Source organism: Loxodonta africana, chromosome 2 (assembly GCF_030014295.1).
Source record: "Loxodonta africana isolate mLoxAfr1 chromosome 2, mLoxAfr1.hap2, whole genome shotgun sequence".
Lineage (NCBI taxonomy): Eukaryota > Metazoa > Chordata > Mammalia > Proboscidea > Elephantidae > Loxodonta > Loxodonta africana.
The window spans coordinates 15540563-15567957 of NC_087343.1; positions in this window are offsets into that span (position 1 = coordinate 15540563).

A 27395-nucleotide genomic window follows, 5' to 3' on the forward strand; every position below is an offset into this window, starting at 1 on the left:
TGTTCCACAGAGTTTTCAGTGACTGATATTTTAGGAAGCAGATCCCCAGGCCTTTCTTCTGAGCTTCTGAGACATCTCTAGGTGGATTTAAACCTCCTACTTTTCTATTAGTAGCTGTTATGGATTGACTTGTATCCCCTCAAAATGTGTGTCAACTTGGCTAGGCCATGATGCCCAGCATTGTGTGATTGTCTACCATTTTGTTATCTGATGTGATTTTCTTATGTGTTGTGAATCCTACCTCTACGATGTTAACGAGGCAGATTAGAGGTAGTTACATTAGTGAGGCAGGACTCAATCTACAAGATAAGGCTTTGTTTTAAGTCAATCTCTTTTGAGATATAAAAGAGAAAAGCAAGCAGAGAGACAAGGGGTCCTCACACCAGCAAGAAAGAAAAACTGGGAACATAGCTCATTCTTTGGAACCAGAGTTCCTGCTCTGAGAATCTCCTCCATCAGGGAAAGATTGATGACAAAGACCTTCCCCTAGAGCCAAAAGAGAGAAAAATCTTTTCCCTAGAGCTGGCGTCCTGAATTTAGACTTCTAGCCTCCTAGACTGTGAGAGAATAAATTTCTCTTTGTTAAAGTCATCCACTTGTGGTATTTCTGTTATAACGGCAATAAATAGACTCTAGCCAATTGCTTAATTGTTTACCCCAAACAGAGATAATATTCGTTTCCAGGATCTCCTTGGAAACCCTATGAGGCAGTTCTACTCTCTTCTATAAGGTCACTATGAGTCAGAATTGACTTGATGGCAGTGGCTTTGGTTTTTTGGTTTAAAGTCTAACTTTGTTTCCACTCTGGTTCTTTGTTTTGTCCAAAAAGGGCTCGTTTGCCAGAGACAGTTTATTTCTACTCATTCCTTTAAATTGTTTTTAGGGTGCTTCCATTTGATAGGGTATTTAAATTGATTTTTTTTTTTTAATTTGGTCTTTTAACTAATTATGAATATTTGGCCTTTTGGATACATTTTAGGCATGAGTTTTTATGCATTCACTAAAATTTTAATTTTTTTTTTTTGGTTGTTAGCGACCCTGTAGGACAGAGTAGAACTTCCCCATAGAGCTCTAGCTAATATAGGTAACCTTACTTTATTGGGAGAAAATTTCAGGGGTATGATAACATTTTGTAATCAATGTTTACAACAAACAAATTCAAGAATTTTCAAATAAAATAAGTGACCATATTGTAGGCAGCACAGTATTCTGCTTGTATTATATTAAACAACATATTGACGAGACTTCTGTTTCTGGTTCAAATGTACTGCAGAAGAAACAGACCTTTATTCCCTTGGTAATGAGAAGAAAACTCAAATAAAATAAAAACCCTATTTTCCTTTGTGGCTGTCAAAGAGTGGTGGAACATACAAGCCTTAATTAACTGAATTCCAACAAAAGAGTAGATCTCTACAGTGATCTGAAAGCAAACCTTTGTCTCACTGCCTGTGTGAACCAGGTGAGGGTGCAGGTAGGTAGAGAGGGCCTTCCATAGACCAAGATGCTATGTGAAACAAGATGAAGCTGAGATAGACTGAAGACAGGGAGGCTGGAAAGACAAAGCAGGGTCTGAAAGAAAAAAATACAAAAATAAATCACTGAGCCTGTTAATCCCTCCCCATTCCCAGAATGCGTTCTCAGAAAGAACCTTAAAGAAAAGGTTTGTAAATAGGTTATTCACAAAGTTGTGAGCCTTTTGGCTGTATTGGGATTATGAGGTCTTTCTGGAGTTGAATCCAGTGTGAACCACAATTACCCGACACTGTAGCTCATCTCCTCTCAGGAAAACAATATCGAAGTGCACAGCTGCTAAGAAGTGATACAGAGAGTTGGAGTTTGGCAAAATATAGCCCCTAGACCTGTGCTCAAATTGAATCTTGGAGGATTCTGAATGATAAGCAATAAACTGCCACACAAAATAGAGAACTTGAATTCTTGGGGGAAAAAATGCACATAAACAAATGCACAAAAATAATACGCTTCCCTTCTGCAATTTTGTCCTGAATGTGAACAAAAGGTATGAGAACTGTGCAGAAATAGAAAAAAAGACATCATAGCCTAGCCCCGCCCCTCAAAAAAATATCATTAGAATCAGACCTAAAAGTGACCCAGATATTGGAATTAACAGATAAGGATTTCAAAAAAAAAAAAAAACATTATAAACATACTAAATAATTTCAAGGATATAAAAAAAATAGGTAAAAAAAAAAAAAGAAAATTTAAGAGAAACTCTAAAAATAACAGATGAGTGGTGGTGAAATTGTTGAGATGTCAATAATACTCTGCTTATTTTTATTCTATACATGTTGGAATAAAGCTAGATTGTTGTTGTTAAGTGCCATTGAGTTGGTTCCAACTCATAGTGACCATATGAGCAACAGAAGAAAACACTGCCATCCTCATAATAGTTGTTATGCTTAAACCCATTGTTGCAACCACTGCGTCAATCTCTCTCATTGAGGGTCTTCCTCTTTCACGCTGATGCCCTGCTTTACCAAGCATGATGTCTTTCTCCAGGGACTGGTCGCTCCTGATAACGTGTTCAAAGTATGTGAGATGTAGTCTTGCCATCCTTGCTCCTAAGGAGCATTTGGTTGTACTTCTTCCAAGACAGATTTGTTCATTCTTTTCACAGTTCACGGTATATTCAATAGTCTTAGCCAACACCACAGTTCAAAGGTGTCAATTGTTTTTCAATCTTTTTTATTAATCATCCGGTTTTCACATGCATATGAGGTGATAGAAAACACCGTGGCTTGGTCAGGTGCACCTTAGTCTTCAAGGTGACATGTTTGCTTTTTAACACTTTTAAGAGGTCTTTTGAAGCAGATTTGCCCAATGCAAAATGTGGTTTGATTTCTTGACTGCTGCATCCAAGGGTGTTGATTGTGGAGCCAAGTAAAACGAAATCTTTGACAAAATCAATCTTTTCTCTATTTATCATGATGTTGCTTATTTCTCCAGTTGTGCGGATTTTTGTTTGCTTTATGTTGAGGTGTTTACCTGTGTCTTATTGACTATGCAAGGCATTTGACTGTGTGGATCATACTAAACTATCCATAACATTGTGAAGAATGGGAATTTCAGAACGCTTAATTGTGCTCTTGCAGAACCTGTACGTAGAACAAGTGGCAGTCGTTCAAACAGAACAAGAGGATACTGCATGGTTTAAAGTCAGGAAAGGTGTGTGTCAGGGATGTATCCTTTCACTATACTTATTCAGGCTGTATGCCAAGCAAATAATCTGAGAATGCGGGCTATATGAAGAACATGGCATCAGGATTGGAGGAAGACTCATTAACAACCTGCAATATGCAGATGACACAACCCTGCTTGCTGAAAAAGGAGGACTTAAAGCACTTACTGATGAAGATAAAAGACTACAGCCTTTAGTATGTATTATACCTCAATATAAAGCAAACAAAAATCCTCACAACTGGAGAAATAAGCAACTTCATGATAAATGGAGAAAAGATTCAGGTTGTCAAAGATTTCATTTTACTCGCATCCATAACCAATGCCCATGGAAGCAGCAGTCAAGAAATCAAACAATGTATTGCATTGAGAAAATATGCTACAAAATACTTTTTTAAAGTGTTGAAAAACACAGATTTCACTATGAGGGCAAAGGTGCACCTGACCCAAGCGATGGTATTTTCAATCATCTCATACACATGTGAAAGCTAGGCAATGAATACGGGAGACCAAAGAAGAATTGATGCTTTTGTATTATGATGTTGGCAAAGAATATTGAGTATACCATGGACTGCCAGGAGAATAAACACATCTGTCTTGGAAGAGGTACAGCCAGAATGCTCTTTAGAAGTGAGGATGGCGAGATTTTTTCTCATGCACTTTGGACATGTTATCAGAAGGGACCAGTTCCTGAAGAAGGACATCATGCTTGGTAGAGTAGAAGATCAGCAAAAAAGAGGAAGAACCTCAATGAGATGGACTGACATGGTGGCCACAACAATGGGCTCAAGTGTGAGAATGATTGTGAGGATGGTGTAGGACAGGGCAGTCTTTCCTTCTGTTGTATCTGGGGTCATTACAAGTTGGAACTGACTAGATGGCTCCTAATAACAACAACACACAATTTCAAATAATATGGGCTCCCAGAAGGTGAAATAGAAAATGGACAGAAATCACATTTGAAGAAATATTTCCAATTTTAATGAAAAACATTCCACACATTCAAAGCCTCAATAATTCCCACAGATGATAAATACAAATGCAACCAATCAACATACAAACAAAAAACACTCTAAGCTCTACAAAGTCAAACTGCAGAAAATCAAAGATAAATAGAAAAACTTAAAATAGAGGAGCAAAAGCATATCACATAGAGGTAAAATGATAAGAATGACAGTGAACAGTGAAGCCAGAAGACAATAAAGCGATGCTGTAAAGTACTGGGGGAAAAAAAAAGTATCAACCAGCGTTCTCTATTCAGCAAAACTAAAAACTTGCTTAAAAAATGAAGTTGAAGAAAGGTGTTTTCAGAAAAAATAAGAATATGCTGCTAGTAAAAATCAGAAAAACCTGTTGCCATAGTGTCAATTCCAACTCATGACGATCCTACAGGACAAAGTAGAAATTTCCCCATGGATTTCCAAGGCTGTAATCTTTCTGGAAGTAGATTGTTACCTCTTTCTCCTGTTGAGAGGCTGGTAGGTTAGAATCACTGCTTACCTCCATGCAAATTACCTCTAGCAGCTGAGTGCTTAAGCACTGTGCCACCAGTCCCACATTGAAAGGGCAATCTTGAGCACAAAGTAAAATTGGTATCAAATGGAAACTCAGATAAGTAGGAAGAAATGAAGAGTATTAGAAGTAATAAATATGTCAGTAAACAATACACTATTTTTTTCTTTGCACAATTTCTTTGGTGACAATTGAATTCTTCAAGTAAAATAATAGCAATGTGTTATGCGGTTGACAAATGTTGTTGTTAGGTGCCGTCTCGTTAGTTCCGACTCATAACAACCTTATGTACCACAGAACGAAACACTCCCTGGTCCTGCGCCATCCTTACTATCGTTGTTATGCTTGAGCCCATTGTCACAGCCACTGTGTCGATCCATCTGGTTGAGGGTCCCCAGTCGTCTTTTGAGTGCCTTCCAGCCTGGGAGGCTCATCTTCAGGCATTATATCAGACAGTGTTCCGCTGCTGTTCATAAGGTTTTCACTGGCTAATTCTTTTCAGAAGTGGACTGCTGGGTCCTTCTTCCAAATCTGTCCTAGACTGGAAGCTCAGCTGAAGCCTGTCCTCCATGGGTGACCTTGCTGGTATCTGCACACCAGTGGCATAGCTTCCAGCATCACAGCAGAAAAATATACCAAAGACAACACAAAGGTAAAAGGAATTGTAGTGTAATTTTTTTACAGTTTATATGAAGCCTTATACATTATTTCAGGGTATACCTTCATTAAATAAGCATGAATATCGTAATGCCATTAGCAACCACTAAAGAAAAATATGACAGAGATTTACAGGTTAAGGCTGAATTGACTTTCAGATGGAGAGGGCAGACTGGAATATATAACATGTTAAACCAGCCTGAAGAGGAAACACTACAGTTCTCTTTGCATTCTCAATATTTATTTTTTATGACTTTTAACGCATAGGCAATATTGCTCTTGATCTTTTAAATTCAATTGCTACATAACTTTGGATGGTGTCATGATACTAAAAAACAATCATCTAGAACAAATTACATCTATGCAGAGGTTGAGATTTTCCAGTAGCTTTTGCAGATTTTCCCATTTCGTCTTATGTTTTACACTGATTTGAAGTACTGTCTCTCTTATTAGATGCATTATTCACCGTATGGCTAACTTTCCTTATTTACATTAAACCTACGTCACTGATACCAACAGCTGTTAATTCATGTTGTAACTAATGGTAGCCACATTCCTGTGAAAAGTATATTCGCTTTTCGTCCTGGAGATTAGTTTATATACTAAAAGGTACATAAATTTACCTCCTAACTGCAAGAGTTAAACATTATTACAAATTCCCTATTTAACAATGCATGAAGCAAGACTGTTGATGTTTATGATGCTATGAAACAAAACAAGTAGAAATGAGGTGAAAAATCAATTTAAGAATATACAAGCCTTTCTCTGTTCTAGTCCCTTCCCTTGATATACTCTAAGCTATGAGAAAGGTCACTAATAATTTATTAGTGAAAGTTATTAAGCACTGACTCATGAACAATTTTTTTTTTTTAAATCAGAGTGACTCTTTATGAAATATCATTGTCACTTCTCGCATTTCTACCTTTTATTTAGTGGAAGAAGAATGGGTAATTTTGTATTTATCATGTTGGAAATTGCTCACAGTATGGAGCTCACCCTTTTTTTGTTTGTTTTACTTTATGTCTTCATTTATTTTTGGTTACAGACAGTAATGAGTGACTATTACTGAGGCATAAGTGATAATCTTGCTCATAAATTATTTTCATATTTTATTGTCCCTTTAATTATGAGTGAATTCATCAAGCCTTTTTCCATACACACATTTAATCCCATATGGGAACGTCAACTCTAACCAGGCTGATGCATTATTATTCACTTTATTTATTTTTTAATAGAAATTGCTTAAAACTTGATAAGATTTAACCTGATAATCAAATACGCTTTTGGGATAGTGAAAATAATGACAAGGCTCCTCTGACTACGGAAGAATTTGTAGAGTCAGCTTATCGGGGCAAGCGTAAGAAAAGAGTGATGGAAGCGTGTCAACAAAACTATTCCAGACCAGTCTGATACAGAGATCCACAGGACCTCCACATCTTCATGAAGATTCTGATTCTCTTGGAAAATCTGAGTCATATAAGGAGAGGAGCGATGTTAGCAATAAACATATTTAAGACACATTGGAGATAAATTGGCATGGACAATAAATGATATTTAATGATTTGGGTTTCGAATCACAAAATTATTTTGGATGCTTTTAGAGGTGCAGTGTACTTTATTGATAAAAATGATTTACTTTCTTAAAATCAGACAATGGCATTACTTTTAGATTTGAAAGAAAAAAAAATTAGTGTTTTTCAAGTCTGATTTTCCTCCATAGGTAAGAAAGCAGAAGGACAGAAATGAAATAACATTATTCTTTGCCTAATATATGCCAGGCTCTGAGGCTGGTACTTTATTAATTAATTCAATATACAACAACAACAAAAAAAAAACCAGTAAAACAAACTGCCAACCCTGTGAGGCCACTTTATAGATGGAGATGAAGCTCACAGAGATAAAGTAAATTGCCAAAAGTCACAGTCTTCAACTTGATTAATTTCAGTTACTTGGGGAGCTGATATTGCTTTCATTTTTATTATTTTGTACTGTTATATATTTCCTTTTCCTGAATTTAAGAAAATATTTCTACCATTTTGGTACATTTATTGACGTTTTTAGAGGTATCACCCACTGGGTTAAGAAGATGTTGTTAGGTGTTTTTTCATAAAATTGATGCATTATATCAAATGCCTTTTCTGAATTTCTTGAGATGATTATGCCATTTCTCTTTTGAATTATGATACCATGCTCCTTACAAGAGAGGCTGGGAAGACTTCGGCTCTCGTGCTTTGGACATCGTAAGGAAAGACCATCCCTAGGAAAGGATATCACAGATGGTAAAGCAGGGGGCCAATGAGGACAAGGGAAACCCTCAGTGAGATGAATGGACACAACAGCCAGAACGATGGACTCAAATGATGACTATGAAGTTGGTACAGAACCAGGGAACTTTTTTTCTGCTATACAGAAAGCCTCAATGGCAACTAACAACAACTGCATAGCGCTTAAGAGTCCATATTCTACATCCAGAAATGTTTTAAGTTCAACTCTTGGGTCCAACACTAAACTCTGCAACATGCTGTCATGGGTTGCGTTGTGTCCCCCCAAAATATGTGTCAACTCGGTTAGGTCATGGTTCCCAGTGTTGTGTGGTTGTCCTCCATTTTGTGATTGTAATTTCATGTTAAAGAGGCTTAGCGTGGGATTGTAACACCCTTCCCCAGGTCACATCCCTGATCCAGTGTAAAGGGAGTTTCCCTGGCATGTGGCCAGTACCACCTTTTATCTCTCAGGAAATGAAAAAGAAAGGGAAGCGAGCAGAGAGGGTGGACTTCATACCACCAAGAATGTATTGCCAGGAGCAGAGTGCACACTTTGGACCTGGGTTCCCTGCGTGAAGGAGCTCCTAGACTGGGGAAAGATTGATGAGAAGGCCTACAGAGAGAGAAAGGCTTCCCCTCGAGTGATGTCCTGAATTTGGACTTTTCACCTACTTTACTGTGAAGAAATAAATTTTTCTTTGTTAAAGCCATCCACTTGTGGTATTTCTGTTATAGCAGCACTAGATGACTAAGTCACACCATAAAACTTCCTGTTTTCTCATCTATAAAATATAAATAAAATTACATACTTTTGTGGGGATTAAATCACTTAAGTGATGTAAAGTGCTGTGGACAGGGCTTGGCACATAGTGTGCACTCTGTGTGCTACTTGTTATTATTTTTGTCATTATCCACGTATTTTTTAACCTGTTAATGTGATGACAAGTCACATTTGTATACTTTTAATATATAAATGTAAGTGTAAGTGTTAAACCACTCTTCTGCCATTTAGACTAAACTGAATTTTGTCATTCAGCTTTATCTGTTTTATATACCACCTAGAATTATTTTACTAGTGTTTTGTTAAAGATTTTATATCTCTATTAGCAATGATACAGGCATATTTTGTTGCTTTATCTTACTGTCTATATTTAATTCTGATGCAACTATTATAGTTACCTCATGAAATGAGTTAGGGACCCTTTTTTTTAATTTTCTGAAAATTTTTATATATACATTTTGAGTGGTTTGCATTTCTTTGAAATTCAATAGAACTAGAGTGTAAAATTATTTAGCATAATATCCACTTTCTTCCCTTGGCTAATATTCTTGGAAAATTTAAGCTACTGTTTGAAGAACCTTTATTTCTAATTTAATGTCTAAAATTAAAGACTAATATTCATATTTTTCCTTAAGACAGGTTTAATAATATATGTTTTTAGAAATATTTCCTCTTTTGTAATGTGTAACATTTTAATTTCTGCTAGAAATCTTTAATTATAGTATCTTTTTTTTTATTCCCCTTATTACATGTGCTATATATAAATTGACAAAATGTTTCCAGACACCTTCTTAAAAAGGCTTCTTGTTATTGTAGTTAACATTATGGTACTGCTTATTTCAGAGCACATTTGATACATGTTTCCAAAGATAATCTGTGACAAAATTTACAATACTACATAACTGAAAACATTTAAACTGTTAATACAAAGTAAATATAATCTCTCTTTTATTTGCATTTACAAAAACTGAATATTTTAAAAAAAATAACTCATTCACAACACAATGAACTAAATAAATTCACCCTGTACTCATTTATAAGAATCAAAGAAATATTCATACATTTTATTACCTCTAGTGGTTCTATGTTCTACATAGAAACTATTTTCTCATATTGTAAAAAAACACCAGTATTTCAGAAAGTTTAATATTACCCATTTTAAAATGTAATATGACACATAAAATGAAGAAATTATAAATTTATAATATAATGAGTTGTCACAAAATCAATACATGTATTTTACACTGACACAGTGAAAGGATTATATTTTAAAGCTAATGACATTGATATCATTCGTTTCTCATTTAAAATTTTTTTTGTTTTCAAATAGTTTCAAATTTATGGAGAAGTTATAAGAATAGTAATTTTTGTTGGCCTGTCTTATGGTTCTCAAGAGTATTAATCAGTTATTGTTTGCTAACTGTTTTGTATAAAAGAAATCATTATTTTAAAATGTAATCTCTGTTCACAGGTAAGAAATTTAAAAGTATTTAAAGTAATATCCTCAACTATCAGAATACGTAAAGCAAAAATAAAATGACACTAACAAAAAAAAAAACAAAAGGAAGGAGATACAGTGTGGTGAAGCTGACAGAGAAGAAAGTGAAAAAAAAAAAAAAAACCCAGATTATCTTTTGAGAACTTGTCTGGAGTTGATGTATCAAGTACTTGCAATATAGGCTCATTCTTTAACAGTAATGAATGTTAACAGCCGAAAAAAAGTGTTATATTAAAAAGAACTAAAGGTGAAAATATTAGAAAGAACTCCCTCAACTAGAATGAGACTGGATATTGGAGCTCAAAGGATGCCGAATATTTAATTTATACTTCTCGATAGAGTTAGACTGTTATTTTTTTACATCATTTAAATAGGATTTTAAAATTAGAGCAGGTTTTACAGTTCATGGAAACAAATTATTTTGGTGAAATATTAAACTCATTTTGAATATAATTTATAACAGAAAATCATATTTGTCATTTCCCACTGACTGTACTTCCCAAACTCATTTTTTAATTACTTTTCAAGAACCCTAATCTTTAGACATCTGCTTAATGCTTTCTATCTTGCATTTAATTGCTTACACCAGTTTTAAATGTCAGAATTCTAACAAATAAATTTGGTTTAAAAGACACTTTTGAAATAAAGATTTTACTGTATGTGTTATTGTTGTTAGGTGCCGTCAAGTCAGTTCTGACTCATAGTGACACCATGAAAAACAGAACAAATCAAGAGCCAGTCTTGTGCCAACCTCACAATCGTTACTATGTTTGAGCCCATTGCAGCCAGTGTGTCAACCTTAGCCTCATCTGGTTGAGGGTCTTCCTCTTTTTTACTGACCTACTTTACTAAGCATGATGCCCTTCTTCAGGGACTTGTTCTTCCTGATAGTATGTTCAAAGCACTTGCGATGAAGTCTCACCATCCTCCCTTATAAGGGACGTTGAGGCTGTACTTCGTCCAAGAAAGATTTGTTCATTCTTCGTGCAGGCCATGGTATATTCAATGTTCTTCACCAACACCATAATCCATAGGCATCAATCCTTCTTCGATCTTCCTTATTCATTGTCCAATTTTGGCATGCATATGAGACTATTAAAAATGCTGTGACTTTGGTCAGGTGCACCGTAGTCCTCATAGTGACATCTTTGGTTTTAACATTTTGTTGCTGTTAGATGCCTTCAAATTCCTTCAACTCATAGTGACCCTATGTACAACAGAATCTCCATCCTCGCAGTCAATGGCATGCTTGAGCCATTTTGTCAGTCAGTCTCATTGTCAGTCTTCCTCTTCTTCACTGTCTACTTTACCAAGTATTATGTCCTTCTCCAGGGACTGGTCCCTCCTGATAACATGCCCAAAGTAAGAGAGACAAGTTTCTCCATCCTTGCTTCTAAGGAGCATTTTGGCTTTACTTTTCCTAGACAGGTTTATTCATTTTTCTGACAGTCCCTGACATACCCTATATTCTTTGCCAACACCATAATTCAAAGGAATGATTTCTTCCTCAGTCTTCCTTATTCATTGTCCACCTTTCATATTCATATGAGCTGGTTGAAAATATCATGTTTCGGGTGAGGCGCACCTTAATCCTTAAAGTAATATCTTTGTTTTCAACATTTTAAAGAGGTCTTTTGTAGCAGATTTGCCCAATGCAACACTTTTTTGATTTCCTGAGCACTGCTCCCATGGGTGTTGATTGTGGATCCAAGTAAAATGAAATCTTTGACAACTTCAGTATTTTCTCCATTTTTCATGATGTTGCTTATTGGTCCATTTGTGAGGATTTTCGTTTTCTTTATGTTGGGTTGCAATCCATACTGAAGGCTGTAGTCTTTGATCTTTATCAGTAAGTACTTCAAGTGCTCTTCACTTTCTGCAAACAAGGTTGTGTCGTCTGTATAACCCAGGTTGTTAAAGAGTCTTCCTCCTACCATGATGCCATGTTCTTCTTCATATAGTCCAGCTTCTTAGATATTTGCTCAGCATACAGATTGAATAAGCATAGTGAAAGTATCAACCCTGACTCACACTCAAACCAGAACACGTATCCCCTTGTTCTGTTTGAACGATTGCCTCTTGGTCTGAGTACAGGTTATGAGCACAATTAAGTGTCCTGGAATTTCCATTCTTCACAATGTTATCCATAATTTGTTATGATCCACACAGTTGAATAATTTTGCATAGTCAATAAAACTCAGGTTAACATCTTTTTGATATTCTTTGCTTTCAGCTAGGATCTATCTGACATAAGCAGTGATATCCTTCATTCCATGTCCTCTTCTGAATCTGGCTAGAATTTCTAGAAGTTCCCTGCTGCAAGTGCTTTTGAATGATATCCAAAATTTTACTTGCTTGTGATATTAATAATATTGTTTGATAATTCCCACATCCTGTTGGATCACCTTTCTTTGGGCTGAGTGTAAATATGGATCTCTTCCAGTAGGTTGGGCAAGTAGCTGTCTTCCAAGTTTCTTGGCATAGATGAAAGAGTACTTTCAGCACTGCATCTGTTTGTTGAAACATCTCAACTGGTATTCCATCAATTCCTCGAGTCTTTTTTTTTGCCAGTGCCTTCAATGCAACCTGGGCTCCTTCCTTCAATACCATTGCTTCTTGATCATATGCTCTTTCCTGAAATGATTGAACATAGACTAGTTCTTTTTGGTGCAATGACTCTGTATTCCTTCCTTTTTTTTTTTTTAAATTCTTCCTGTGTCATTCAATATTGTGCCCATAGACTCCTTCAAAATTGCAACTCGAGGCTTGACTTGTCTCTTCAGTTGTTTCAGCTTGAGAACTGCTGAGCATTTTCTTTCCTATTGATTTTCTAACTCTAAGTCTTTGCACATTTCATCACTTTGTCTTCTTGACCCACCCTTTGAAATCTTCTATTCAACTCTTACTTTTTCATTTTTTTCATTTACTTTAGCTACTCTGCATTCAAGAACAAGTTTCAGAGTATCTTCTGACATCTACTTTGGTCTTTTCTTTATTTCCTCTCTGATCTGCACATGCTATCATGTTAAAATAAAAGATTAATTTTAACTCCAGCTCTCTGCTTCATTCCTAGCGTATTTTGTAAATGTTATGTATTCTAGTTATCACAACAGTGCTAACATGCACACTCTTTATATATTCTTACTCCAATTATTTGCCTAGCGTAAATGGCACTTTCTAGGGATACCCTTTTTACTACCATTTTTAACAAATATTTTTATATCTTAATGTCTCATAACATAATTTTCTTCCTTCATTTTAAATCCTAATTTTAAATATACACACACCCTTTTGGTCATTCGTTTATTTTTTTTTCTACCATTTAAGTGTAAATTTATTCATTAGAGGGACCATTATTAACTTGTTAATCACTGTCTTGAATTCCCAGCTCATATACTATGACTTACATATGTATATAAATAAAAATCATATTAAGCCAATAATAGAAACTGAATGAAGTTTATTTAATATATGATTTGCAAATTAGAGCAACATTTTGACTACATTTTGACTTACATTGCATCTTACCAACATTGCCCTGGAAAAAGGCTGAGAATACAGTTTACATTACAACAATTTGCTCTAAAACAGCTTTCAGTCAGACCCTGGCTTCCCTGTTTCTCAAAACTGACTGCACATAGATAATTCTTCAGAGGAGCCTGATGGCTAAGGCAAAATGATCTCCACTAAACTGCTTACTAGTCAACTGTTTGACTCAAAGATGACTTTAGGAAAATAGTTTCTACAAGGCTCAGGGTTCAAAGGACACCTAAGGGCAAATGGCCTGGGTGGGTCACACCAACTCCATGGACCCCACAAATCTGGATTTCAGAAGCATTAAAACAGTTTATCACATTGATGATACTCAAATATTTTATTTTCTAATACAACTGATCCAGTCTCTGTTATGGGTATTAGGAAATTAAAGCAAAGAGAGTTGAAATAATTGCTCAAAGTCAGTCAGTTTGTAAGCAAAATTGTCTTTAGTTTAAGGATCCCATTTTTTAACTTTTTATAGTGCTTCTCTTCATTAAATGATTAAAAATGTTCAATAAAGAACAGAACACACAAGAAAAACCAGCCACATTATTAATGAATGAATGCATTTTGGCCACTAGTGGTCATTTAAAAATATGTTCATCACTGAACATCAGATTAAAACTAGCAAACATACTGTGACTCTTAGGATCCTCTTTGTTACGTTTTTCTTCTTTTCCAGTATTAAATAAGCTCTTCTGTTGTGTCTCATAAGTCTTATAAAATATAACACAATCACAGGAGTGACTATCTCATCACCTTTTCTTTGTAATATGACATGATCAAGGTAGTGCATATATCATCATGCTCACCAGTTCTGCCCGCACTCAAGGGGAAATGGAATAGGCAGGGCACGCATACAAGGGATGGTGGGATGGGGAGTCTTGGGAGCCCACCACAGTCAAGAATTAGAGGAGGACTTGTCTAGCCAGTTCTCATGTGGTGCTGTCAGATGTCAGCTGCGTCTGTAGTCACCTGAATTTGGGACATGGCTGGGTACCCAAGATGGCTCATTCACATGGCTGGTATTGACTGGCTGACACTATGAATCTCAGCTGAGTTGTGGTCACAGAGATCACAAACAGCCTCTTCACCATGGTGAGTCAGACATCTCACATGGAAACTGTAATTTGTACTTGGCTTCCCATGAATTAAATATCCTAGTAAACTCAGCAGAAGCAAAATGGTTTTTTCTGAGCTAACCTTGAAAACCTCATTCAGTCATTTTCCGCCATAATCTGTTGGTCAGATTGGTTTCAAATCCATCTAGACTCAAGGAAAGGCTACTTCCAGTGGGAGGAGTGTCAAAGAATGCGTGGGTATGTTTTGAAATCACCATAGGACACTAGACTATCAAGAGAGTCAGGCCAATTATGCAATCTCTATGAGGCTCTGTATAAAAGGGGTAGCAATACCTACTTAACAGAGCTCTTACAATAAGAAAGCATGAAAAATATGAAAGTGGCTGGAATGATATAGACATTTGTGTGTGTGTGTATGACTTTCACTGACAATTGTCATCTATTCAGCCTGTTATGTCACTAAAGGACATATACTGGTTCTATATCAAGAGAGGGCATACGTGATACTTTCTCTAAGAAATTATTTGTATAATTCTGATAATGGGTGCTCATTGCTTAAAGAGTTTGTATTCTCAGATAATTCACGTGCTGTAGGTTCATAGGCATCTAGTTTGGTCAAATTAGACGAGTCTTCATGCAGAAACATATCCTGATCCCCTGGGAGCTTTGGAGATGAGTTTTCATATTTTCCTTGTTATTACCAACAGCTGAAGCAACAACAGGCTCCATCTTCATTATCTTCAGCACAATTTCAAACTCTTCTCTTTCAATATGACCTCAGATGAAATAACAATTCGCAACACTTCTTCAATCTTCATAACAAAGCCATAAGGTATAGTATCTTGGAGTTGTATTTGGTACAAATACATATATTTAACTGAATACCCATGAGAGTCTCAAGTTTGAGTAGTTACATCTGTTTCTATGCTATGGTTTTTAATTAAATGTGCACTTTATATTTCTCTGTTTCCTATTATTTTTATTATTTAGACTATGTTTACCTATTTCAATTATAAGAATGACTACTAGCTAGGTAGTTAAGGTAGCCCTTTAATTTATTTGATTTCAAAGTGTCTTTGCGTTCTATTGAACGTAGAATTTTTTGGATTAACTATCGATGATAGCACTTTTACTCAGAGAATTCCAGTAATGAGTGAAGTTAGTAATAACTTGTGATGTTTTTGAAAGTAAAATTTTGATGTAAGATATTTGAAAGATATAGTTCTGTCCTTTTATAACTAAAATGTATAAAGAAAATATTATATATAGTAGTATGAAGTTTGGATTTATAATCTGTTGGAAGTCTGTCAGTGGTTGATATTTAAGTACAAAATGTACATAAATCACAAATCTTAACATATAAAGATGTTTCTTATTTTTACTCGGTAAGTGAACCAACCTTCAAAATAAACAGTCTTTACACATCACCACAGTTTTAAAAAATGTGTAACTTAATGCTTCATGAACCAATGATTTTGATACTGTGAGTGGCTTGAACTTCACATTTGGAATAAAACTATTGTTTTTCTTTGCTTCTTTAGAGCTATACAGTTTCCCCTTGATGCTCCGCAGGTTCTACCAAGCTGTGACTGATATACTCCCAGGATGGGTCACCAAAGAAGATTCACTTAACCTTCCATAGTTCTTGGGATGTTTACTTTAAATGTTTTTTCCCATAAGCACTTTATGTGGTAGAACAGATCCCTGGGCTCTAACAACTCAGAAAAGCTTACATTTGACTTTCAGCCAAACGCATTTACGAGCATATGTTTTCCCAAAATGGCAAGTCTGGAATTGTCACTACACAAATTCGTTGGAAATCTTTCATTTATTATTCAGAATGGAAAATAGGAACGGGCCTATTAATCTATCAAAATAGCAAGGGAGGTTTTAGTTATAATGTCGTCCTGGTATGTGCTTATTACCTATTGTAAATCTCCCCCTACCCACCAAGATTGTTCAAACTCTTCATGCTGAATGCTGATAACAAAAATGAAACAAAATGCACTATTTCCATTTATTTCAGTTAATTGCTAGAAGATGAAAAATGCTTAGGAACAATATTCAAAACTAATTAAATGAGATCGCTTAAGAGAAGGTTATTATGGTTGTTAGTTGCCTTAAATAAGTCAAAGTTAATTGAAAAGTATTACTGTCATTTCTCTCATATATATCTCCAAACATATTTATCCTAGAATACCTGGGCCACGTGTATGAAAGAAACCGCGATTTGATTTATAGGGTCACTTATAACAACATAGGAAACCCTGGTGGTGTAGTGGTTAAGAGCTACATTTGATAACCAAAAGGTCAGCAGTTCAAATCCACCAGGTGCTCCTTGGAAATCCTATGGGGCAGTTTTACTTTGTCCTATAGGGTCACTAAGAGTTGGAATTGACTCGATGGCAATGGAAAAAAAAAATGTTCCTGGGTATAACTAATAGTTTGCACTCAACCTGTAACATCAAGGTTGCAGAACTGAGTTGATCCACTGGTGCCATGGAAGAAATGCCTGGCAATCTGCTTATGTAAAGATTACAGACAAGAAAACCCTACAAATTAGTTCCACTCTGTAAAACTTGGGGTGTTCGTGGGTCAGAATCAACTTGACAGCAATAAGTTTGGTTTCGGTTTTTAGAAAAATTAACTTGTAACCTGTTACAAGTCCCAAGTGTAGACTATTGTTTCTTGCGCTAACTCCATTAGCCACTGATTGCAATTATGAGAAGTTGTTATTAATTTGGAGGAAAAAACACCCATCATGCCAATTGCCACCTTAAAAAAGCCTCTATTAATAATCTAAATTCATTCAGCTTGCACTGTTTCTTATCCTGCCCCACTCTTTCCAAATTATATTACATAAATTAGCCTCCTGTCCCATTGAAGGAAGGCTGATCAACTTCCTGGACATGCAGATGAAACAACCTTGCTGGCTGAAAGCAAAAAGTGCTTGAAGCACTTACTTATGAAGATTAAAGACCACAGCCTTCAGTATGGATTACACCTCAACTTAAAGAAAACAAAAATTTTCACAACTGGTCCAATAAGAAATATCATGATAAATGGAGAAAATATGGAAGTTGTCAAGGATTTCATTTTATATGGATCCACAATCAACGCCCATGGAAACAGGAGTCAAAAAATTCAAAGGAGGTATTACATTGGGCAAATCAGCTACAAAAGATCTTTTTAAAGTGTTAAAAAGCAAAGACATCACTTTGAGGGCTAAGGTGAATCTGCTCCAAGCCAAGGTATTTTCACTAGCCTCATATTTTTTTTCATATGCATGTGAAAACTGGACAATGAATAAGGAATACGGAAGAATTGATGCCTTCGAAGTGCAGAGCTGGTGAAGAATATTGAATACACCATTGACTGCCAGAAGAAGAAACAAATCTACTCATGGAAGAAGAAAAGCCAGAATGCTCCTTAGAAGCAAGGATGGCAAGACCACCTCATGTACTTTGCACATGATATCAGCAGGGAACAAGTCTCTGGAGAAGGACATCATTCTTGGTACAGTAGAGGGTCAGCAAAAAGAGGAAGACCCTCAATGAAATGGATTGACCCCCTTGATTCCGACTCATAGCGGCCCTATAGGACAGAGTAGAACTGCCCCCATGGAGTTGTGGCTGCAAAACTGGACTAAAACATAGCATCCACTGAGGATGGAACCAGACCGGGCATTGTTTTGTTCTGTTGTAGTTAGGATTGCTGTGAGTTGGAACCAACTCAAAGGCACCTAACACCAACAACAACAACAACCCGTTGAAAATCTTATTCCACTCTTCTCCAAAAGGATCACGATCTCATAAAATTTCACCCTTGCACATAGTTCCTGCATTTGAAACAATGAATAGCAATCACCTTTTTTTTTTTACTCAATCTACAAAACCAGGATCACTAAAGACATACTTTCTAGATCTATATGCCCCATCTTCAATGCTCCTATCAGAATTTAAATTTCTTTAGAATAAGGACTGTCTCTTTACAAAATATGCACTTTGAGCTATTCCATTCTGTGATCTGATGTAATTGTCCTCCATTTTCTGGTATTATGTACTTGTCCTTCATTTTATGCATTGTAAATTCTAAACCTCTGTATGTTAATGAGGCAGGATTAGTGTGGGGTGTTGTCATGGCTTGAATTGTGTCCCCCAAAATATGTGTATCACTTGTGGTATTTCTGCTATAGCAGCACTAGATGACTAAGAAAGGTGTATATTGAGTTACACCCTTAATAAAGGGCACGACTCAAGTCACACACTTACTCAAGTCACTGCCTTGCTCAAGTCACTGTCTTACTCATGTATCTGATGTAAGGGGAGTTTCCTTGAGGGTGTGAAGTACACCCAATATATATGGATGCTCTGGCAAAGCTCTCTCGCTCTGGTTCCTACATCCAGCCTGTCACCCTCTGACCTCCAGTTCTTGGGACTTGAGCTAGCAGCCTTCCATCTGACCTACTGATTTGGGGAATTGCCAGCTACCACAGAGCCAACAACCTGTTGTCTTACCTGTCAGTTGTGAGTTCATCAGTCCCTGCAACCATATGAGTAAGGAGACGTCTCCACCCTGACATCTAACTTGCTAGCTTCCACATCTGTGTGAGCAATTTCCTTGAGATAAAACTGCGTGTGTGTGTGTGTGTGTGTGTGGTGTGTATGTGCGTGGCGGCAAAGTGGTTAAGAGCTCAGGCTGCTAACCAAAAGGTTGGCAGTTCGAATCCACCAGCCACTCCTTGGAAAACCTATGGGGCAGTATCACTGGTTTTGCTTTTCTAGAAAAGCCAGCAAATAAAAACAAAAATAAAAAAACCAAACTAGTTGCTATTAAGTTGACTCTGAGGCATGGCGACCATATGTGTGTGGAATAGAACTGTAGCGCTACACCATAAGGTTTTCCAGGCTGTGACCTTTCAGCAGAAGAGCACCTGGCCTTTCCTTCAAAGTGCCTCTGAGTGAGGTTGAACTGCCAGTGTTCCGATTAATATTCAAGCACTTAACTGTTTGTGTCATCTGGGGACTCCTTTGACCAATAAGATGCTTAGTAAATTTAGCTGAGTATCTTCACAGCTAGGTTGCTAGGGGTTCAAATCAGTCCCCATCATTTCTTACAGGTTACTGGTACCCTAGTAAGAAGTCTACAAGTTATTTGATGTTGGCATTCTTGTACAGATCACAACTGGTACCCTAGTAAGAAGTCTACAAGTTATTTGGTGTTGGCATTCTTGTACAGATCACAAGTCTGAAATAAATGATTAATTGAGATTTTTAATAGAAATTTCATAAAGTTCTTACTAAACACTACCTACCCACGTTGCCATCAAGTTGATTCCGACTCATAGTGACCCTATAGGACAGAGTAGAACTGCCCCATGGGGTTTCTAAGGAGCTGCTAGTGGATTCAAACTGCTGACATTTTGGTTAGTAGCCATAGCACTTAACCAATGCACCACCAGGATTTCTATCTACTAAATACTACAGTCTTCAAATTTTAAAGAGCTCTAGAAGAACTGTGATTTAGTTAATACACTTAATTTATTTAAGGAGATTCTTCCCTTCTCAGCTATTTCAAATTGTTTACATTTTCTTTACGTTTGTTACATCTTCATTTTGGACTATTTATTGTATTGTCTGAAAAAAATGAATGTTTTTAATATAAGGGATAACATGTCATATTTTAATAGTTGTATGAGTCATAATTCACACGTTAACATTTCTGCTATCTCAGGGTATACGCTAGTTTAAATGTTAGTTTAATTGACAGTACTATTTCTCAAGCAGTTCATAAAACATTGACACATTTTAGTTTAAGTAGTGTCTTAAAGTCAATGAAATAAAGCATTATTTATCACTAATTTTACTTAGGGAATCCCTGAGTGTTGCAAATGATTAAACACTCAGAACTTAACTGAAAGATTAGAGGTTCAAGTCCACCAGAGGCACCTAAGAAGAAAGGCTTGGAGATCCACGTCTAAAAAATCAACCATTGAAAACCCTGTGGAGCACAGCTCTACTCAGACATATGTAGGGTTGCCATGAGTCAAAATCCACTCAACAGTAATTTTTTTTTTTGGTAATTTTACTTAAATAACTGTTAGATGCCTGTGAGTCTATTCCGAGTCATAGTGAACCTATGTATAACAAAACGCGCCATCCAGACAAAAGTAGCTTTGCTTGAATCTATTATTGCAACCACTGTGTCAACCCATCTTATTGAATGCCTTCCTCTTTTTCATTCACCCTCTACTTTACCAGGCATAATGTCCTTCTCCAGGGATTGGTCCTTCCTGATAACATGTCCAAAGTAAGTGAGATGAAGCCTGTCCATCCTGGCTTCAAAGGAGCATCCTGGCTATACTCCTTGCAAGACAGATTTGTTCATTCTTCTGGTAATCCATGGTATATTCAATATTCTTCCCAAACACCATATTTCAAAGGCACCAATTCTTCGGTCTTCCTTACTCATTGTCTAACTACTGTACTGTAAACAATAAACAGCATTTCAAGGTGACACAGTAGCCACTGTGTCAATCCCTGTCTTTGAGGGTTTTCCATGGAGATTTTGAGTGCCTTCCAAACTGAGAAGCTTATCTTCCGGCACTGCATCGGACAATGTTTCCTTTCTATTCATGAGGTTTTCACTATACACAGAGCAAAATCCAAAGGCATGAATTGAAAACTATCCTCCAGAAATTTACATAGCACATGCTAGTACTTCATATAGGTCTTTGTTCAAATGTCATATAATCTTGATCACTTCATCCACGTTTATTTTTTTCTTGGAACCTTTTGCAGAAACCTTGCATTACCTAGGCCTTATTTATTTATCTACATTGTCTACCGTAGAGTGCTTTGGTAGGTCTGTCATTATACCATTAATTCTGAGAAGAGTTTCCAGCCTATATTTATTCAAAGGCATTTTTTTTGGGGGGGTTGGTAAATGAATGAACACATTAATGATTCTGCTGTTGGTGCTTTGGTAATATACATCTTCCACAAAATAAAATTCTTTTACATCAAAAGTCATTGGCTTTGATAATTGCAAGTAAATTCTTATCCGCTATAAATTTTTAAAATATTTTTTGAGTAAATACTAAGTTGTTTCCAAATACATCTTCCAAAAAAATCTGCAAGCAATGTTAAGGGTTATTATTTAGGAAAAACAAATTTTGAAAAACAGAACAAAATCTTTGAAAATTATCTCTGCAAATCAAACAAAATTTTGTAAATGAAAAAGTAAAAACCAAATGATATGGCATTATCTGTGGCAACCAACTTTAACACTATTGTATGCGTTTATACATATTTAAAAAGTTTACCGATTTTTGGCATCATGCTGTTAATTAACAGGACTCACGTTATTACAGGGAGGGATGACATGGACTGCATTCCGTGACAATAAACGTGGTCCTGCTTCACACTGTTTAATGACTAACGTGCCATTATTAATCCAAAATTCCAGGTGAAAGTATAAGAAAAAGAAATACGGGGGCTGACCCAGTTTACTTATTAGTGGGGATAGGGGATGGCACCTCTGAAAAGATTCTTAAATGAATATTCTTGTCACGAATATATGAATGAATGCTTCCACATTTATTTAGAATATTTGACCCTACACCTGCCAAAAATGTGCCCTGTGGAAAAAGCAAACCACCTCATTAAACAACAGAATGGAGTTTTAGTCAGAAATTTGGAGTTCAACAGCAAAAAAATGATTTTTAAGTAAATAAGGACTTTGAACCATAGCTCAAATATTTTCATGGAAAAATAGAGAACCATTTTGTATCCTTTCCTTCTCTCACGTACTCGCTTCATATCCTGTGGTAATTTTGACGACCATCAAAATCCCCTGAAAAAATTTCTGTACTATTCTGTACAAACTTATCCTCTGATAAGTTATTTACCACACACACACACACGCTCAGACAAGATCAAAGAATAAAAATAAATCTGTTCTGACAGAGGTAGATACATCTTTGTGGGAAGCATAAGGAAAAGAACTACATGGGCCAAGCCAGTACACTTTTGTTGAGAAGAGAGGATAGCAACTCCGGAAAGATTCTTAAACGAATAATTGTTTGTCACAAATACATGAATGAATGCTTACAAACTTATTTAAAGTATTTTACCCTGAAACATATCATGGATACTTGAAGTTAAACATTGAGCTTGTAGTGAAGGGCAGTATAATGTCTTTAAAACAACAATAACAACAAAAAATTGATGTTGAGTCGATTCCTACATGGGACAGGGAGGAACTTCCCCAGAGTCTCCAAGGAGCAGCTGGTGCATTCGAATTGCTGATCTTTTTTTTGGTTAGCAGCCAAGCTCTTAACCACTGTGCCACCAGGGCTCCAAGAGGTAGGTAAAAGTGAAACATTCTTTAACAGCCATGTTTCATGTAAGCCAGAAAAAATATACTTTCCATGAATTATAGAAAGTGAAAAAATAATAGATAAGAAAACGAGCAAGCCATTCTCCTTAGAAATATGGACAAAAAATGTCTGGACTGAACATTCATTGAATTTTAGAGTGAAGATGTTGCTAATTATTATTTTCAAAGCTCAATAAGTTAATTACAGTTCTTAGGAAAATATCCACAGGAATAATGTATTAAGTCACAACTAAACTCACTCTTTGAAGGGAGAGCAGCTCATTGTGTGACTTTAAACATAGTTTGTGCAAACATTTTGGGGCCTGGCCAATAAACCAAATCAAATAGCCTAATGAAATCAGTCATCTTAAGAGGAATTAATCAGGCTGATGATTATTCATTACAAATTAAGAAATTAAAAAGTGATAAATTGTTTCGATAGCAGATAAGGGTAGCTGACAACTTGTTATACATGCTCATAATGTTTATTATAATAATATTAATCATGCATAGCTGTGTTTCTCTTAATGTAGTGAATTTAATTCCCTAACAGTTCATTCAAAAAGTGTGTTTTGTGTTCTCAGGAGGGGTGCTGATTGTGTAAAGATGCATTATATAATAAGGGCTATAAGATTAGTTTCTCATGTGTTCATACATTTGTTTAGAAAAGATGAGACATTTTTCCTAGTGAAACCCCAGATAAATCTCAAATATTGGAATGCTAATTGAGTAGCATAGCATCCAATTTGTCTTGTTATTGAGTCATTGCATGTCAATTTTATTACTGTGTTAAGATCTCACTGGGAACTGTGAATTTGAAGGTATTCCAATCCTGGGAAATAAATAGGTTCACCTTAATGAAAATCATCACACCATTGCATCCCAGCTCCAGGAAGGTGAGTTTTTCTTCCTAATTCGTATTCCTGCCTTAGCATACAGGTCAGGAGGCTGCCACCTCTCTTTGTAATTCTGGATTATCGGAAAGAACACATTTAGTCTTTTGGTCACTTACGCTCTTTTTCTTTCCCTTAAATATTGCTCCTTAAAGGGGGGAATGTTTGGACAGCTTGATTAAATTCTGACATAACTTGAGGAAATTTGTTTCTTCATATGGGTAGAATTATTTTGTTCTTAAATTCAGGATATGTGTTGTACTTTTTCTCAAACTTGCTGTCTACTCTGAAGAACACGGGTCTCTATGTGTTGAAATCAACTCTATTGTGGCTGGTTTTTACCCATTTTACCCATCACGCATAACCACTAATCTATTTTTGGTCTATTGTGGATATTTGTCTGCTCTGGACATTTCACATAGATGGAATCATACATATGTGGTCTTTGAGGACTAGCTTCTTTCGCCTAGCATAATATTCACAAGGCTTGTCTATGCTGCAGCATGTATCAGTACTTGACTCCTTTTTGTTTGTTTCAACAATATTTTATTGTGGTTTTGGTGAAAATTTACACAGCAAATTGCTTCCCCTTTGACAATTTCTACTCAAGTTGTTCAGTCACATTAGTTAAATTTTTCACAACGTGACAGCATTCTCATTAATTGCGTTCTAGTAGTTCAGGTTCCAGTATTCTAATTTCCCTGCCCCCACTTGTCTTCTCTCTCTGCTTTGGAGGAAATTGTTGACCTTTCTGTATATGAGATAGATGGCTTTTAATGGAACCCATATTCATGGGTAATATCCTTTATTTTTTGTGCCAGTCTGTTATTTTGCTAAAAGGTGACCTCAGGGAATAGTTTCAAGGTTTAAAGAGTACCTCAGGGCGATCAGTCTCAGGGAGTCCCCTAGTCTCAACTGGTCCAATCAGCCTGGAGTTTTTAGGAATTTGAGTTATGTTCTGCATTTTTCTCCCATTCTACCTGGGTCCATCTATTGTGGCCCTGATCAGAATGGTTGGTAGTGGTAGCTGGGCTCCATCTAGTTCTTCTGTTCTTGGGGCAGATGAGGCTATGGTGTATTTCAATCTTTCTTATTGCCATTGTATCTACATAACACAAGTACTCTATCCATTCCTCAGTTGATATACACTTGGGATGTTTTAACATTTGACTAGTATGAATAATGTTACCACATTTGTGTGCAGCTTTTTCAAGGATGCATGCTTTCATATCTCTTGGTTTTATCTAGGATTCGAATTGCTGGGTCACAGCTTAACTGTAGACTTAACTTTTTGAGAAGCTGTCAGAATGTTTTCAAAATAGTTGTACCAGTTTACAATCCAATCAGCAATGAATGAGGGTTTGAATTACTCTGCTTCCTTGCCAAAACTTGCTATTGCTATTTTTTAAATTAGTTTTTTATGTTTTTATCTTAGCTACTCTAGTGGGTTTGAGAGAAGGTCCCTTAGTGGCACAGTTTGCATTTGCAGTAACATCACTAGGGTTGGTGTCACCCAGGGTGATAATTCATGGTGTTACCACACCCCCAGAACCTCCTCCCGTACCGGACCATACAGAATCCTTAGTAATGCTTTTTTTTTGGTACTAATGTTACTTGTAAACCATAATTTTTTTTTTTATAAAACTCCTTCTTTTCCTTTCATTACTACTTCATTCTCAAAGAAAGTTATCAGTATAGGTTCACAAATACTAATTACCACAATATTATCGCTAAAAAACAAGAAAATTTGACAAAATTGGCAACTACGAAAACATCAAAGGCATCTGTTTGCAGAGCATGTTGACAAAGCCGTGTGGTTTTGTAATTGGGTAATCATGGCAGCTCTGACCAGAGGGCATTGGAAGGTTAAAAAGAAAAGTAGCATAGAGGTTTAGCCACGTAAGATGTAAGCTGGGCTTATGAAAAATGTTTTTGTTGTTATAACTAATAACAGGGATATTTTTATTAAAAAAATAATAAATTTCTGCTAACACGGCACAAAAATTTTATAGATAGTCTTCTGATAGCATCACTGGTGTGGTGGGCACCCCCAAAAGGCCCTAGTAATCCACTGTGCATTCAACTACTAACTTAGTGTTGGTGGTTCAGTCCCATCAAGTGGCACCAGGAGAGAAAGGCATATAGTCATCTGCTTCTGTAAAGATTACAATCCAGGAAACCCTATGGAGCAGTTTTACTCTGTAACGTGTGGGATCTCCATGGTTCAGAATTGGCTCCACAGCAATGGTTAGTAGATATGAATCATGTCATTAAGGTTTTCAGAAGCCCTGGGGGTGTAGTGGTTAAGAGCTCAACTGCTAGCCAATAGGCCAGCAGTTCGAATCCACCTGCTGATCCTTGGAAGCCCTACAGAGTAGTTCCATCTTGTCTATATGGCCCCTGTGAATCAGATTTGGTTGGATTTTTTTTTAATGAGTAGTGATGCTGAGCATCTTTTCATGTACTTATTGACCATTTGTATCTCCTTTTGGATAAATGGCTATTCAAATCATTTGCTCATTTTTTAATGGGCTATTTTTCAATATATTGTTAAGTGGAAAGTGTTCTTTACGTATTCTGGATACAAGTGCTTATCAGATACATGATTTGCAACTATTTTCCCCATGTGTATATTGCCTTTGCAGTTTCTTGACACTGTGAAGGATTTTTTTTTTTTTAATGATGTCCAATTTATCTATTTCTTATTTTGTTGTTTGTGCTTTTAGTCCCCTGTGTAAGAAACCATTGCCTAGCCCAAAGTCATGGAGATTTACTCCTACTATTTCTTCTAAGTGGTTTTTGTGTGTGTGTGCGTGTTAACTCTTTCATTTAAACTGATGATCAATTTGAGTTCATTTTATATAAGATGTGAAGTTTAGGTCAAAGGATTATTTTTACGTGTGGATATCTAGTTGCTCTAGCACTATTTGTTGAAGAGACAATTTTTTCCCCAACATACATCATGACGCTTATGTCAAAAATCAGTTGACTAAAAAGTAAGGGTTTATTTCTGGATTCTTTAATTCTATTCCATTGATCTTTGTGTCTATCTTTAATGCCAGTGCTATACTCTTTTTATTTCTGGAAATTTTGTAGTAAGTTTAGTAATCAGGAAAGTGAGTCTTCCAACTTTGTTCTCTGTCAAGATTGTTTTGCCTTTTCTGGTTCCTTGAATTTCCGTATGACTATTATGATCAGCTTGTCAATATAGCCAAATCTTGGATCGCTCCTGAGAGGCTACAGCCTTGGGCACGCACACAGTCTTTTGAACTGCCAAGATTGCGTGTGATTTACTTTAAAGCCTGGCCTCCTAGGAGTCAACACTAGGTCAGTGTAGCTGATTTTTCAGGCAGTTTTTAGGTGGAGCTTGTCTGAGCAACCAAAATACTACCATATACTGATGGGTCTGTGTGCAACTTAAGGAATGCTTTGAAGTGTGCCATATATCCTGCTCTGGCTGCCTGTGAGTGGGTGCAACTGAGCACATGTGCACAGCCTTTTGACCAGCAGGCTTGAGTTAGTTCCTAAGAGGGTTGGGCAAAAGCATAGGGAATGCCTGGAGCCTACCCCTCCCAGGGCGAAAGCTTGGCTACTGGG